Below are 15247 nucleotides of genomic sequence, written 5' to 3'. Positions count from 1 at the left end.
TTTTTTTTTTTTTTTTTTTTTTGAGAGAGAGAGAGAGAGGGAGTGAGAGAGAGAGAGAGATAGAGAGAATTTTAATATTTATTTTTAGTTTTCGGCAGACACAACATCTTTGTTTGTATGTGGTGCTGAGGATTGAACCCAGGCCACATGCATGCCAGGCGAGCGCGCTACCGCTTGAGCCACATCCCCAACCCGGGTGGGATTCTTATACTCAATGTTTCATATTTTTGTAATTTAGAAAGCTTTTACAGTAAGAATACATTATTTTAAAATCTTTTCTTTTGAAAGAATTATACTCATTTTATTTGTAAAAACAGTAGTCTGTGTACCTTTCCTTCAGCTTATTCCAACAGTGGTATCTTATATACGAAATTAGAAAATGAACAGGAACATTACTGTTAACTAGGCTATGCATCTTATTCAGTTTTCAGCATTTTTTACACTCATTGTGGCAGGGGGTAATTTTATCCAGTGTAAGGATTTGTGTAAGTTCTACCACAATCAAGATACAGTGTGGTCACAAAGGAAGAGTATATTACTTTTGGAACCAGAAACAATAAATCATATATTTCTTAACTCCATACTTAGAATGAAAATCCACATACTAATTATTGGGACAGGTGGCTATGTGGTATTTTTCACCAAAAGATGGTGACAAGGAATTTTCAAGGCATCAGTACAACGAAGATCTCATGATATCGCCAAGGCATCTCCCTGGTGTCCTCCTCTGACTTTTCAGTTGCAGCCCTGTGGCACTGGAAGGAGGGATCAGAGGAGAAGACCATTGAGGGGAGAGAAGGCTGCCCCTGGTGTGGACACGCAGCAGCATTCTCGAGAGTGGCAGTGAGATTTCCAGCGAACAAGATCCAAGGACATGTAAAGCTATTAAATTAATTTGCACTTTCCAGAATTTAAGGCAGCTATAAAATTTGCCTTGTAAAGAGTTTTAATTATGGAAAATAGATGAGCATTCAGCATCTGGTCTTCAGGCTGGTAACTCACATTATCCGAGCTGCCCAGAGAAGGGGTTTTGGGGGCAAAAAAATTTAAAAAACCTGGGCCTGGACTGTGGCAGCCTTGGAGTCTGCGGGCTTCCTGTGTGCTGTGGTAATGAACAGACTCCTCTTTTTGAAAAATGAGGATGAAAATTTTTTTCTTTTTACTCTTTCGGTTGCAGCTTATTTCAAAGGTCATCAAAGTAAACAAAAGGAAAAGACTGTGAATCTTTAAAAGTCAAAAAGTGACAACTGTTTATAAAGTGTTTATATTTTCAAATGGAGGAAGGAAAAAAAAATTATCCCTCTAAGCCCTGAGAGACAGGACTGGGGTGGCCACTCCACCCCCCTCCCTGCAGTTTGTTTGTTCATTTGCCACTCAACACCTCCAGCAGCCAGGACCAGGAACATCTGCTGTGTCCATTTTGTGTGGAATTATAAGTCTACTGGATGGGCTGGGGTTTGTGGAATAAACCCTTCTGTGTCTCAAGTGAAGGCCTCTTGTAGCCCTTTTATTGATAACTGTACCTCCCACAATCCTGCTGAGCTATGTGACATCCAACATCCCACAGACAAGTTGCAGAAAGGTCTTTCCAAATCCTGAGCCCCGCTTCCTAAGAGGGTATCACTGTTCAGAGAAGGCAACTCTGTAAGATCTAAACGAAGCAAAGGGCCAGTGAAATCAATCCTATGAGCCTCCTTTGATCCCTGAGAGTGATCAAAACCTCTTGACTCAGGAGTGTTCTTAGCTGAGCTGACAATGAACTCTGAGCAGTCATCATGAATGAGCTTCTAACTGAACTTTGTAACTGTTACTAGGCATACTGCATGACAACAAACCTCACATGGTATTAAAATAATCACCTAAAAAAATACCTTTTACATCAGCATGCTAAGCGAATTAACTGAGAATTGTATCTCAGTCTACAGCAAAGACTTCATATCATTTCTCCTCGTCCATCAGGGCTCAGCTCCCCAACTCCCTCTGCAAAGTTCTCCCTGACGATTCCAGGTCATGGCAATCTTTCCATCCTCTCATCCCACAGTATTTATATCTGAACCACTCATTTGGCACCTAAGAAATGTTGCCTTGATTGCTATTTATCTTTTTAAGTAAACCATGCTGTTTTATCTCCTACATAGCCTTGACGGAATGCAAAAGTTTGTTGATTTGATTTTAAATTTAAGGCAATTACCTTGCGGGTTGAGATAAACAATACTTGCAAGGCAATAGTTAACTCCATAGTGAAAGTAAACAATGAAACTCCTTGCAAATGGGCTGGTGGACAAGGTAAGATGCCCAATGAATGCAAGTCTTAAGACTGGATATGCTTGTGATAGACCATCTGCCTGTTCCTCCTCACCTACTGACAGGCCATGTGATTTGTGTGAATTTATCATCTCCCAAACTCATTTGAGGAAACTCAGAATCTTTCCTCTAAATCTGCTCCATCGAAAACACTGATGCCTCTATGAAACCATTCTCCCTGGAGCTATTATTTGTTGGATGCACAGCTGAGTGAAACAATGACGTCACTACCCACCCACCATGCTATGAACCTTTTTGGACTTTCCTTTTTGACTATATTGCTGGAAGGTTCTGAGCACCAGGTTTGTAAAGTTCAAAACTGTTATGGATTTTCCCTTTAAACAACACCCCCCCTCCCCCGGGACTGACGGCAGTGGGACAAGAGGACGTTCTTGGTTTCCACCAGACTCATACTGATAAACTTCAGTCTTTAAGTCAGTAACTGTACCTCTGGGGGATATCTGGCAATGTTTAGAACATTTTTGAGAGTCACAACTGAAAGTGGGAACTACCAGCACATAGTAGAGGCCAAAGATTCTGCTCAACGATCTACAAGGCACAATACAACATTTCGGAACAAAGAGTTATCCGGCCCAAATTGTCACAAGCACTGAGGTGAGGAGCCCAGGACAACTGTCAGGTCACATGCTTTGTAACCAAGAGTAGGCTAGTGATCTTAGAAAATTACTTAACCTTTCTGAGCCTTCATTTTCTCACTTATAAAATGGAGCTAATAAGACAACTCATCTAACAAGGATGCTGTGAAGTGCTTTGTAATTACTCCTTAAGAAATTTGTCTACCATGTTAATGGATGGTATGCTCTACGTGGGCAATTTGCAGCATCTCTCTGTGTTGGCATCTCTCCTCACTCCTTCTAGCCATCTCTTGGCACTACTCTTTTAGAATCTTTCCTATGCCTCTGAGTACCTACTCTTCTTGTTTTGTTTTGTTTTTTCTTTCCTTTTTTTGTGGCATGTTCCTTAGCAGCACTTACTTTCCTTAGTGGTCTCTGATGATTTTTCCAGAAACTATGCTTTTTGGCTAATCATCTTACCACACTTCCCAACAATGACAGGTGTATGGCAAAGACAACTAATTATTATCTCTTGGGTGCTTTAAGAAGTATAGTCCTTATTACCAAGTTTGCCCTTTTTGCCTTAAAGCTAAATTTTCAGTGTTTGTGGTTTACATCTAAGAGTAAGTTGTGCCGTTAGATGTCTCAAAAGAATAATTTGGTGATTCCTGAAGGTATTAGCTTTGTTAGTTATGACCCTCCAGAGGTTTATCCTTGATAGTCTCCCAACTGCACATGTTCTATAAATTCCCATCTTCAGAGGTACAGTTTTGAGCTCCTTTGTGTTGCTTTGAGAGGCACACTCTTTTAAAATAGGTGAAGTAATATAAGCACATTCTTGTTTTCCTAAGTATTTCCCAAATGACCCAAATCAGGTAACACTTTAACAAATGCTTCAGCTTCTACTTAGGTCATTTCTTGGGTGAATCTGTCCAGTTTATAAAATAAAGACTTTATTCAAAGTCTTTCCTATGTACATTAGTCTCAAAGAATGGATAGTTGGATATTTATAAAATGAACTTAGGCTTATGATCACACATTATAGTGTTATTTTTAAGGTGTATGAATATCTATGCATGAACCATGTCTCCATAAAAGGAAGAATCCTGGTTATCATGAAAAAGTTGTTCACTCAAGAAACCTCTGAAGTGGTAGGAGGGAGAGAGAGGGATTTCTAACCTGATCCAGAGGGATGCCTTCAACTTCAGTGGTCAGTGAGCTACTTTATCATCGGGAAAAGAAATGTACAGCAGCTGAGCAATATGAGGAAATGAGCAAGGTGCCCACCAACAAGGGAGTCTTGGTTCATAAGTTTGTGGACTAGGTACGTTTACCCTTCTAGAGAGAAGCATCTCTGAGGTCGAGGGAAGGTGGTTTTCATCAGGAGGATTCCTTTTCCTCATAGTCAAGTAAGCTTTTAATGTAATACAATAGACTTGAAGGCTCAGCAGAGCTACTAAACTGACTTCTTGGGATGGGGATGTAGCTCAGTAGTAGAGTACTTACTTAGCATACACAAGATCCTAGGTTCAATTCTCAGTACCAAAAAACCCCCACAAGAATAAAAACCCTGACTTCTCTGAGCTCAACTCTATTAGCCTAAGCAGAGTTTACATACTCAGCAGTACTCACATTTGGGGCTGGATGATGCTTTGCTGTGGGTGTTGTCCTGTGTATTATAGGATGTGAGAACCATTGCACTAAGCACTCTAGCTTGTATGCACCCACACATCACAGCCACTTTGGGAAGGTGGCATTTAGTACAGTTTCTGTCCTTACGAAGCACTCATTCACTCTGCAAGTATCTGTTGACATTTGCTTGCATGCCTTCTAAGGAGAATGAAGAACAAGTATTGAGGCCCAGGAGCAAGAAAAGGCCTGGGGATTAGAGAAAGGCCTATGGGATTAGGGTTGAATAAAAGGAGGAAAGCAGCAGGGGGTGAGACTGGAGCCGTGGGCTGGATCAGGTGTTTTTGGTGCTTATAAACTATTGTAAGAAAGATGATTTTAAGTGTGATGATAAATGACAAAAGGATTTTATGCAGGGAATTAAGTTAGTCTCACCTGTTTTTAAAAGGCCCTTCTGTTCTATATAGAAAATAAGTTTGAAGGGAGAAAGAACAAGCAGTGAGGTCAGATTCGAGGCAAATGCAACTGTCTGAGGAAAAAGTGAGCACTGGAAAAGAACAGCAGTGTGGAGGTTGAGAGGAGAGAAGTACAGATACTGGTAGATGAGAAACCACGCTAGAGAAAAGGGAGAGATCAAAACGTGACCCCCAGATTTCCTCTTGAGAGGCTGGGTGAATGGTAGTGCTATTTACTGAGGACCAGAAGATCAGTGGAGGGCCAGGTTTGTGGCTGGGCCAGGGGTAGAGTTAGATTACATTTGATCAGATGGATAGATACTGCCTCCTGACCTGGAGGTGCAAGGAAGATAATCTTATGAATTTATGATTTATTTAAGGAAACAGCATACATCCTACATGGAAAGTAGGGTCTACAGCCAGTGACCAAGGTAAATATTATACACAGTTAAAATCAGCACTGAATCATATTCAGGACAGCCAGAGACACTAAAGAAACAGTATAGTCCCAATCTCCATCTCCTGTTAACTCCAGGGCACATACTTACTGAGAGAGAAGGGAATATTTAAACTGCTAATCCTTTTCTCCCTTTTATTTCTTAATTTAGTGCAGACTGAACTAATTAAATATGTTCTATGCAATCCCAATAAATGCAAAATGAGATTAATTTCACTTAAGAAGTAAAAAATACCAGCAAGCAAAAATTACTGTCCAACAAGTTGAACACAAAACCTCAGGGGTTTCAGTTAGTGAAAGTTCTGAGGAAGGTGAGTGAAGACGGAAAGCTCACTACCTAAAGGTCATGGAATTTTATTAGGAAAAAGTCACAGACAAGAGAGGACCTAAAATTACTTACATATATTATTAGTAATTTCCCTTTGTGACCACCTGAATCTCCAATCTCCAACTACTTCTCCAGATCTTCAAACAATTTAAGTGGAAAATGTAGGAGGTTTAACTGTTTCAATAGGATTGAGATATGAAGGTAGGGCAGAGAGGGGTTGGAATCCACAACACAGTACCAGAGGACAACTGGGAAAGCAAAAGTTTATATATAATACTTCCTAATATTGGAAGAATTGGAGGCCAAGAAGCAAACCACCAGGATTTCAGTGAAGTTACCATCTAAGTAAAACAGGAAATTAAGATTCCCTACGTTTCTATGGACAACAGTATGATGATTCCTAAAAACATTTTAAACAGGATTACCACATGATCTAGCAGTACAGTTTTTGGGAATATATCCAAAAGAACTGAAAACAGGGTCTTGAGAGATAGCTGTACACCCATGTTCATAGCAGCAATGTTCACGAGAGTCAAAATGTGGAAGCAACCCAAATGTCCCATGACAGATGAACAAAACGTGGCACATACATTCAAAGGAATATTATTCATCCTGAAAAAGAAAGACAATTCTAACACATGGTACAACATAGATGAACTTTGAGAATATTATGCAATATTAAGTAAGACAGTCACAAAAGGACAAACACTCTATGACTTCATTTACACAAGATATTGAAGAGTAGTCCAGCTCCAAGGCATGGAAGGTAGAATGGTGAGTGTCTGTGGCTGAGGGCAGGGAGAAATAGGGAATTGGTTTTTTTTTGTTTTGTTTTGTTTTTAAAATTTTTTCCCAAGTTGTAGATGGACATAATATCTTTATTTTTACTTATTTATTTCTATATGGTGCTGAGGATCGAACCCAGGGCTTCACGCATGTGAGGCAGGCACTCCACCACTGAGCCACAACCCCAGCCCAGGGAATTGTTTAATGTGTGCAGAGTTTCAGTTTTGCAGGATGAAAAAATTTCTGGAGATTGGCTACATAATAATAATATATGATAGGCTCGGGATGTGGCCCAGTGGTAGAGCGCTAGCCTGGCATGCGTGAGGCACTGGGTTCGATCCTCAGCGCCACATAAAAATAAAATAAAGATGTTGTGTCCACCTTAAACTAAAAAATAAACATTTAAAAAAAAAATAATAATAATAATAATAATATATGATTGATTTTTCTATTTCTATGAAGAATATCACTGAGATTTTAATAGGAATTGCATTAAATCTGTATAACATTTTGGTAATATGGCCATTTTAACAATATTAATTCTGCCTATCCAGGAGCATGGGAGATTCTTCATAGAAATAGAAAAATCAATCATGAAATTTATTTGGAAAAATAAGAGATCCAGAATAGCTAAAGCAATCCTTAGCAAGAAAAGTGAAGTGAAAGGCATCACAATACCAGACCTTAAACTATGCTACAGAGCTACAGTAACAAAACAGCATGGTATTGGCACCAAAATAGACTTGTAGACCAATGGTACAGAATAGAGGACACAAAGATAAACTCACCAAAATATGGTTATCTCATACTAGACAAGGGTGCCAAAAACATTCAGTCGAGAAAAGATAGCCTATTCAACAAATAGTGCTGGCAAAACTGGAAATCCATATGTAGCAAAATGAAATTAAACCTCTATCTCTCACCTTGCACAAAAATCAACTCAAAGTGGATCAAAGACTTAGGCACTACAACAGAGACCCTGCGCCTAACAGAAGAAAAAATAAGCCCAATTCTTCACCATGTCAGCCTAGGATCTGACTTCCTTAACAAGACTCCTAAAGCATAAGAAGTAAAATCAGAATCAATAAATAGGATGGATTCAAATTAAAAAGCTTCTTTTCAGCAAAGGAAACAATAATATGAAGTGAGATCTTAGAGATCAGGAGAAAACCTTTACCACATGCACTTTTGATAAAGCATTAATCTCTAGGATATATAAATAACTCAAAAAACTTAACACCAAAAAAAAAAAAAATAACCCAATCAATAAATGGGCTAAGGAACTGAACTGACACTTTACAGAAGAAGAAATACAACTGATCAACAATGTATGAAAAAGTTTTCAACATCTCTAGCAATTAGAGAAATGCAAATCAAAAGTACTCTAAGATTTCAGTCTCCCTCCTGTCAGAATGGCAATCATCAAGAATATAGGCAACAAGGGTTAGGGTTGTGGCTTAGTGGTAGAGTGCTTGCCTTGCATGTGTGAGGCACTGGGTTTAATCCTCAGCACCACATAAATAAATAAATAAATAAGAATATAGGCAACAATAAATGTTGGCGAGGATGTGGGGAAATAGGTACACTCAGGAATGCAAATCGGTGCAACCACTATGGAAAGCAGTATGGCGATTCCTCAGAAAACTGGGAATGGAACTACCAAAGACCGAATGTATTCTCTAATATGCGGATGCTAATTCACAATAAGGTGGGGGGCACTAGGGAAGAATAGCGTTACCTTAGATTAGGTAGAGGAAAGTGATGGGATGGGGAGGGGAAGTGGGGCTAGGAAATATAGTAGAATGAAACAGACATTACTACTGTATGTGACTTCATGAGCAATATGATTCTCCAACATGTACACAGAAAAAATGAAGTTATATCTCATCTATGTATGATATATCAAAGTGCATAAATGCATTCTACTGTCATGTATAACTAATTAAAACAAACAAACAAACAAAAATAATATCAATATACTTAACTCTACTGAACCGTAAACCAAAAAATGGCTAAGATGGTAATTTTTTTGTAATAAGTACTTTATCACAATTAAACATTCAGAAAGATTTTTTTTTTTTTTTTTTTGGGTACCAGAAGTGGCCCAGGGGTGCTTAACCACTGCACTGAGCCACATCCCCAGTCCATTTATTTTTTTATTTGTTTGTTTTGAGATGGGTTTCACTAAGTTGCTTAGGGATTTGTGTAGTTGCTGAGGGTGGCTTTGAACTTGTGATCCTCCTGCACAGCCCCCCAAGTTGCTGGGATTATAGGCATGCACCACTGTGCCTGGCCATTTAGAAATTTTAAAAAACATTCCCTAGGGACTGGAGTTGTAGATCAGAGGTAGAGCACTTACCTTACAAGTATGAGGTACTGGGTTCGATCCTAGCACCACATAAAACCAAATAAAGGCATTAAGTCCTTAATGCCTTTAAAAAAAATTCCCTATGATTTGATATTATAATACTGTAGTTGACATTATTTCTGAGATGTGTTTGGATTCTGTTTACAGAATTCATGTATTAAACAGTCTATGGATAAACTACACATTTACTTTAGATTAACCAACTGATACTTTGTTCCTGAGTTAAAGGCTCTTAGAAGCCCATTTTGATTTTTTTCAATCCCTTACCAAAGAGAAAGAGAGGAAAGTTGAGAGAGAAAGGGGGGTGGAGAAGACAACAAGTATAAGGTGCTGATTAAAAAAGAGGCAAGCTAGAACTATAACATCTATAACAAGAGGCAAGCTGGAACTATGCAGTAAAGGAGGGAAGAATAATTCTCAAGTGATTCTGAGACACTGGAATGTCTGCGTGGACCGAGAAGGCCTGCTCCATTGCTTTTCTAAAATCCATTGTTTCCCACCTCTCTGCTACTATATTGGGGGCATGGCATAGAGCAAATCTTCAGAAAAGTTTTACTGAAAAGAAAAGGAAAGGTCTCCATTGCAGACTTTAGAAGAAGTGGTAGAGACTCTCACAATCAGTATGTCACCTGCATCATGTTAGGGAGATACAAAAGTTTATTCTTACATCACACACTTGTGCTGAACCGTCAACTTTTCTTGCCATGCAAAATCTGTCTTCTCTCCGCTCCCAGCTAAGAGCCTTCTCAACCTGTTCAGCCCCCTGCCTCCATCATCGCCATCGGCACCACTTGTTACACAGTTGGTAACTTCTCTCCATTGTCTTATGTTGAAGTCTGCTCAAAATTTTACAACTCAACTCACCACCTCCACTCAATATCAAGGCATTTTTTCTGCTCTTCTTTATCCTCCCAACAGTCATGCAACCTAACATCGTAGGTCAGAAAACCCTGGGCTCCAATCCTCTTACTTTCTTTCTAGTTCACTGTCCACAGCAAAGGCACCACTTGAAAAGCTAAAACGGAAATAATATTTTCATCCTTTTTCTGTCTCTCAAGATGAAGAAGTCATAGGTCCTGCACTGCTGACCTCCTTGATCCTCAGAAGATGTGTTGTAAGCAATTATAATTAATTTTGTTATCTCTGGTTTCATTTCTCACAACTCTTACTTCATGAAGCCCCTTGATCGTGACCATGAAAGATTATGTTGCTAAACTGTTCACTCTGTCTCCTGCTTCCTCCACTCCTGTCTTTGGAGAGTCCTGCCAGCTGCCCTTTAAACTTGGAGGAGTCTCCTCCTTGCAACCGCCAAGCTAATACCAGGAACTATTTCAAAAGCTTCCTCCTTACTCATGTCTCTCCGCCTGCTCTCCACATGAATAACCAGCAGCACACCCTCCCTAGAGCGGGATGGGTTTGGGATAGAAAGTAAGTGATGAAATGAAATCCAGAATACCTTTTGTCCACCGAATTGCTGAAACTTAGAAATGTCAGGATTTTCTTATTTCTCTTTTAACCTCAAAGGAACATTTCCTGCTGATATGTAGTACTCATCACTTGTGGGATAAACCTGTTATTCCTCGGATTTGACACAAGAATCACTTGTCTCTTATACTCATTTTGCACACTGAGTCCCTCTCTTCCACTCAACTTGCCTGATCACAAGAATCACCTACATTGCTCATGAACAAGGCAGATTCTGGGGTCCAACCTCAGACTGCCACAGTCAAAACCTTAGGAAAGAAGCTTGGGAATCTGTATTTCAAATAATGCCCCAAGTGACTCTTGCATTGGGGAAGTGTGGGCAAAACTGACAACCTATCAAATCTTCTATTTTTTTCAGTGTCCTAAAAACCAGAGGCCTGGATCATTTAGGCCACAAAGATCCTGCCTGTTCCAGTCATGCTGAGAAGAAACTTACAATTAATTTGCACTTGAAACCAATACTTTGTAGCTGTACAGTCTAATTTTTCTATTTAAGGTCTATTGGTTATGTCTCCCCAGTCAAGCTTTAAGGTTCCAGTGATGAATTTATGCTCTTTTATATCCATCCAGTGCCTAATTAGTACAGTCTTGAACATTCACTTGGAACTCAATTAAAATCTTACCGATTGGTCAGTAAAGGCACCATCCAACTTTATTTTTATTCTTTTGGCACTGGGGATTGAACCCAGGGGTACTTAACCAGTGAGCCACATCCCCAGTCATTTTATTTATTTTATTTTATTTTGAGACAGGGTCTCAATAAGTTGCTTAGGGCCCTGCTAAGTTGATGAGGCTGGCTTTGAATTTGTGAACCTTCTGCCTCAGTCTCCTGAGTTGCTGGGATTATAGGTGTGCATCACTACCGCCAGCATACCATCCAACTTAAAAAAAAAAAGGATCTAAAAATTCCATATCTTTTTCTTGGTAGTGTTGGGGGTGGAATCCTGGACTTTGCACATGCCAGGCATTTAATAAGAAGAATGAGAATAAAAACTTAGGATTTCTGTCTTGGCCTGAAAGAATAAGGCAGTTAAGTAGCAATCTGGCCAGATTTCCAGAAACTGTTTTACCTGGTCTACCTAAATTTCTCAGACCAGAGTCAACTTCCTTTCATCCCCATGGATTACTGCCTTGACTCTGTGCTCTTCACCATCAGGCTATGGAGGTCTCGGTTAGCGGTTTGCATCTGATTAAGCATTATGAAAATTTAAGCAGCAGGCCTGTTTTCAAGCAGGGACGTACTGGAACACCCTTCTCAGAAACAAAAGTTTCATGTGGAACACTGCAAATGTTCAAGAATACTTGCTTGAGAGTATACTTATTGAAAACATGAAGACTGTTCTAGATTAAACATCAGTGAATTAAATCAAATGAAAAGGAATATAAAAAGTGAAAGATCACTCTTATGGAATATCCAAAAGATAAAGTTAAACAAATGATAGGAAGTCAATTTATTCAAGAACACTTAAAAACAAACGTTTCAATGGGGATATATCACAGCTATGTTCAATATTACATTTTTCAAAAGGATAAAACCATTCTCTATTAAGCTAAAAGCTTCAAATGTAAATAATGAATAGCCCATATGATGAGATTCATCCCCGAAACCCAGTAGATTGCAAAATCAACGCACAAACGAGGCTATTAATAAACTCCACTTCCCATCAACCTCAGCACGAGGTGAACTAACAATAACAAGTTAATGTTTTCCAGTAATCTTCCCTGTGCCATTTAATTGCCAGCACTCAGGCCAAGGTAAACTCGACAGCAACAAAAGAGCTAGCATCACCATCAAAGAACAAGATTAAGGAATACTACATTTCTGCTTTGAAGTGAATGCTGGAAAACATGCCCACAACACATTCTTTTTCAGTTCTGCACTTTCAATTGTGCCAAGTATTCTATGTAGTGATTTGAAGGTAGATTTTGAAAATATTCCTTTGTTTTTAATTCATTATATGCTTTAGCCGTAGAAGAACTTTTAAGATAAAGAACATCCTCTTCATAACTATTATAAAGAATGTAATCCCCCAAATTATCAGAATTCCCTAGCCCTCACCATAATTCCCAAGTTTTTTTTTAAAACTCAAATACAATTTAAAGTGCCAAATCTGAAATGTACAGCTTGATGAGTTTTAACACTAATTACACTTGCAATAACCCAATAAATAATTCTATTACATAAGATTGTTACATCACGTTTGTTTTTAAAAGGATATTATAACATTTTTTTGAACTGGTGACTAAACAACAGAATTCCCACAGTGGCCCAACATGTTAACCGGAGGTCCTCATTGTTGATAAGATAAGAAATAGCAGTGCTCACTTTTTGTAGGGAGAGGGAACGAATCTGCCTCTTTATATTAAAAAATATCCAGGAAAAAAAAGAAAGTGCTCTTACAAAAATGAAGAAAAAATAAATTTAAAAAATGTGAATCTTTTGCTACAAATGGGAGAGGTCACAGACTGATCTTCAAACTCTTTTTTTGATTCTTTTGTTAATGCATTCCTGAATATATCAACTCTTTGGCAAACAAAATAAATTAGACCTTCACAGTTTCCCTGACTAAAACTGTTTTACTGTCTATGGACTGAATTACTTCCGTCTGTTTGCCAAACCTCCACACACAATTTGGCCACTTAATTGCTAAGAGGGTCTGCTATCATTTCCCTTGTCTGGTGTGCTAAGAAATCACTTGTCATTTTGCAGCTATGTTTATGGGTTAACTTTTCCCATTGTTTAAATGCCTACCCTCACACACAAGCCAGCAAAAGATTATAAAACCCAGGCCCAGCACTCGCAATGTATCCTGGATTTCTTTCTGATGTGTTGCGATAACTCCACCCAAAGTGTTGAGCTTTTGTCACCACTCATCCAAACACATTCTCCCATCTTTTGACCACCTGTTGTCACCCTCACAATATAAACTTCCTTGGTAGGCTACAATGACTATGTGCTCAGCTAAACAAATGTACCCATCAGTGGTAAATATCTAAAAACAGTAACACTTTCTGGCTAAAACAAAGTAACAGGAAAGAAAATAAATATGAATGCATGAGAAATCTATTTAACAAAAAAAATCTGTTTAAACAAAAATAAGTTTTAAAGAGCCAATAGTTTATTACTTAAATATGGTTGGTAACATAAACTAAAATGAGGGGCTGGAGGTGAAGCTAAGTGGTAGAACATGTGTTTAGCATGCAGGAGGAGGTCCTGGGTTCAATCCTCAGCACCAAACAAACAAACAAACCGAACACTAAAAAGCCCCAAATGTCTGTCAAGTAATGTTTTTGTTCAGAACCTAAAGACATTTAGAAAATTCACTTATAATAAGTAGTATGGATGAAGGTAAATTTTTAGGCAGTTCTAATATCTGAATTACAACACTAAAACAAAATTCTAAAACAGTAAAATTCAAATTAATGAGATTTCTTCTTTAATCTAGAAAAATCTCACTCCTTTTAATGATGTAAGAGCTGAAGAGGCCATTAAACCTGGGGGAGTTCATAACCCACTTGAATCAAATGTATGGAAGATGATATGTCATGAGCTTTGTAATGTTTTGAACAACCAATAAAAAAAAAAAAAACCTGGAGTTCTAAGGTCAGGGGTTTCTACCCTTGGAAAACTTGAATTATAGGATGTGAAGGTCCCCCAAATTCCACCAAATCAACAGCCAACAGAGGGGTCTCTACAACTTGAGTTCTCCTGTTCTGCTCTGCAACATTCCTGTTTCATTTCACCAGAAAGAAAACAGGCTATCTAAACTGTATTTTAAAGTGGTCAAAGCCGGGCATGGGGCACTCACCTGTAATCCTAATGGCTTGGGAAGCTGAGGCAGGAGGATCAAGAGTTCAAAGCCAGCCTCAGCAACTTAGCGAGGTCCTAAGCAACTCAATGAGACCCTGTCTCTAAATCAAATACAAAATAGGGCTGGGAATGTGGCTCAGTGGTTGAGTGCCCCTGAGTTTAATCCCTGGTACCAAAACTAAAACAAACAAACAAACAACAACAACAACAAAAAAAAAAAACCAGTGGTCGAGAGTTCAACTACCAAGAGACAAAAGTAGAGCACTAATCTAATATGTACTTAAACTCCCCATTAGTTTACCCTAGACACACTTATTTCTAATGCTAGAAAAGCAGAGGAAAAGAAGAAAATAGTATCATATCCTGAATTACTCAAAATAGCATTAATCTAATTCATTCACTCAACAATCCTATATTAAGTATTTATGGTTAAATGCCATGTGAACATACAAAAGAATTGTGAGAAGTTCACATAATTTTATTTGGTTAAAAAACCAAATTAGACAATATATAATTCCTAAATTACAAATGATGATTCAAGAATTAAAACAGGGTGAGATGATGGGAGTTGTGGTGCACGCCTGTAATCCCATCAGCGCAGGAGGCTGAGGCAGGAGGATTGAGAGTTCAAAGCCAGCCTCAGTAACAACAAGGCACTAAGCAACTCAGTGAGACTCTGTTTGTAAATAAAATACAAAATAGGGCGGAGGATGTGGCTCAGTGGTGGAGTGCCCAAGTTCAATCCTTGGTACCGAAAAAAAACCAAAACAGGGTAAGGATATAGCTCAGTTGATAGAGTGCTTACCTAACATGCGGTAAGGTTGTGGGTTCAATCTTCAGCAACACACACACACACACAAAATTAATTAATTTAAAAAATTAAAAAGCTCAATAGTTTCAGTATTCCTACAAAAACTTTGAACTTCAACAAGATTAATGGGGGCTGGGCATGATAGTACACACCTGTAATTCACAAGATATCTATTTAAACAAAAATGAAGCTTTAAAGAGCAGCTAGTCTTTCCTTGAAGGTTGAAACATTCTTTCCT

The 15247-nt window shown here is 38.6% G+C and overlaps 1 protein-coding gene across 1 annotated transcript in view; it reads right to left on the bottom strand.

The window, feature by feature from the left end:
* The window catches only part of Thada (THADA armadillo repeat containing), a 336577-nt gene that overhangs the window by 114109 nt on the left and 207221 nt on the right, over nt 1-15247 (bottom strand).

Source organism: Marmota marmota, unplaced genomic scaffold, assembly GCF_001458135.2.
Source record: "Marmota marmota marmota unplaced genomic scaffold, marMar, whole genome shotgun sequence".
Lineage (NCBI taxonomy): Eukaryota > Metazoa > Chordata > Mammalia > Rodentia > Sciuridae > Marmota > Marmota marmota.
This window is presented reverse-complemented; position numbering and strand designations above follow the sequence as displayed.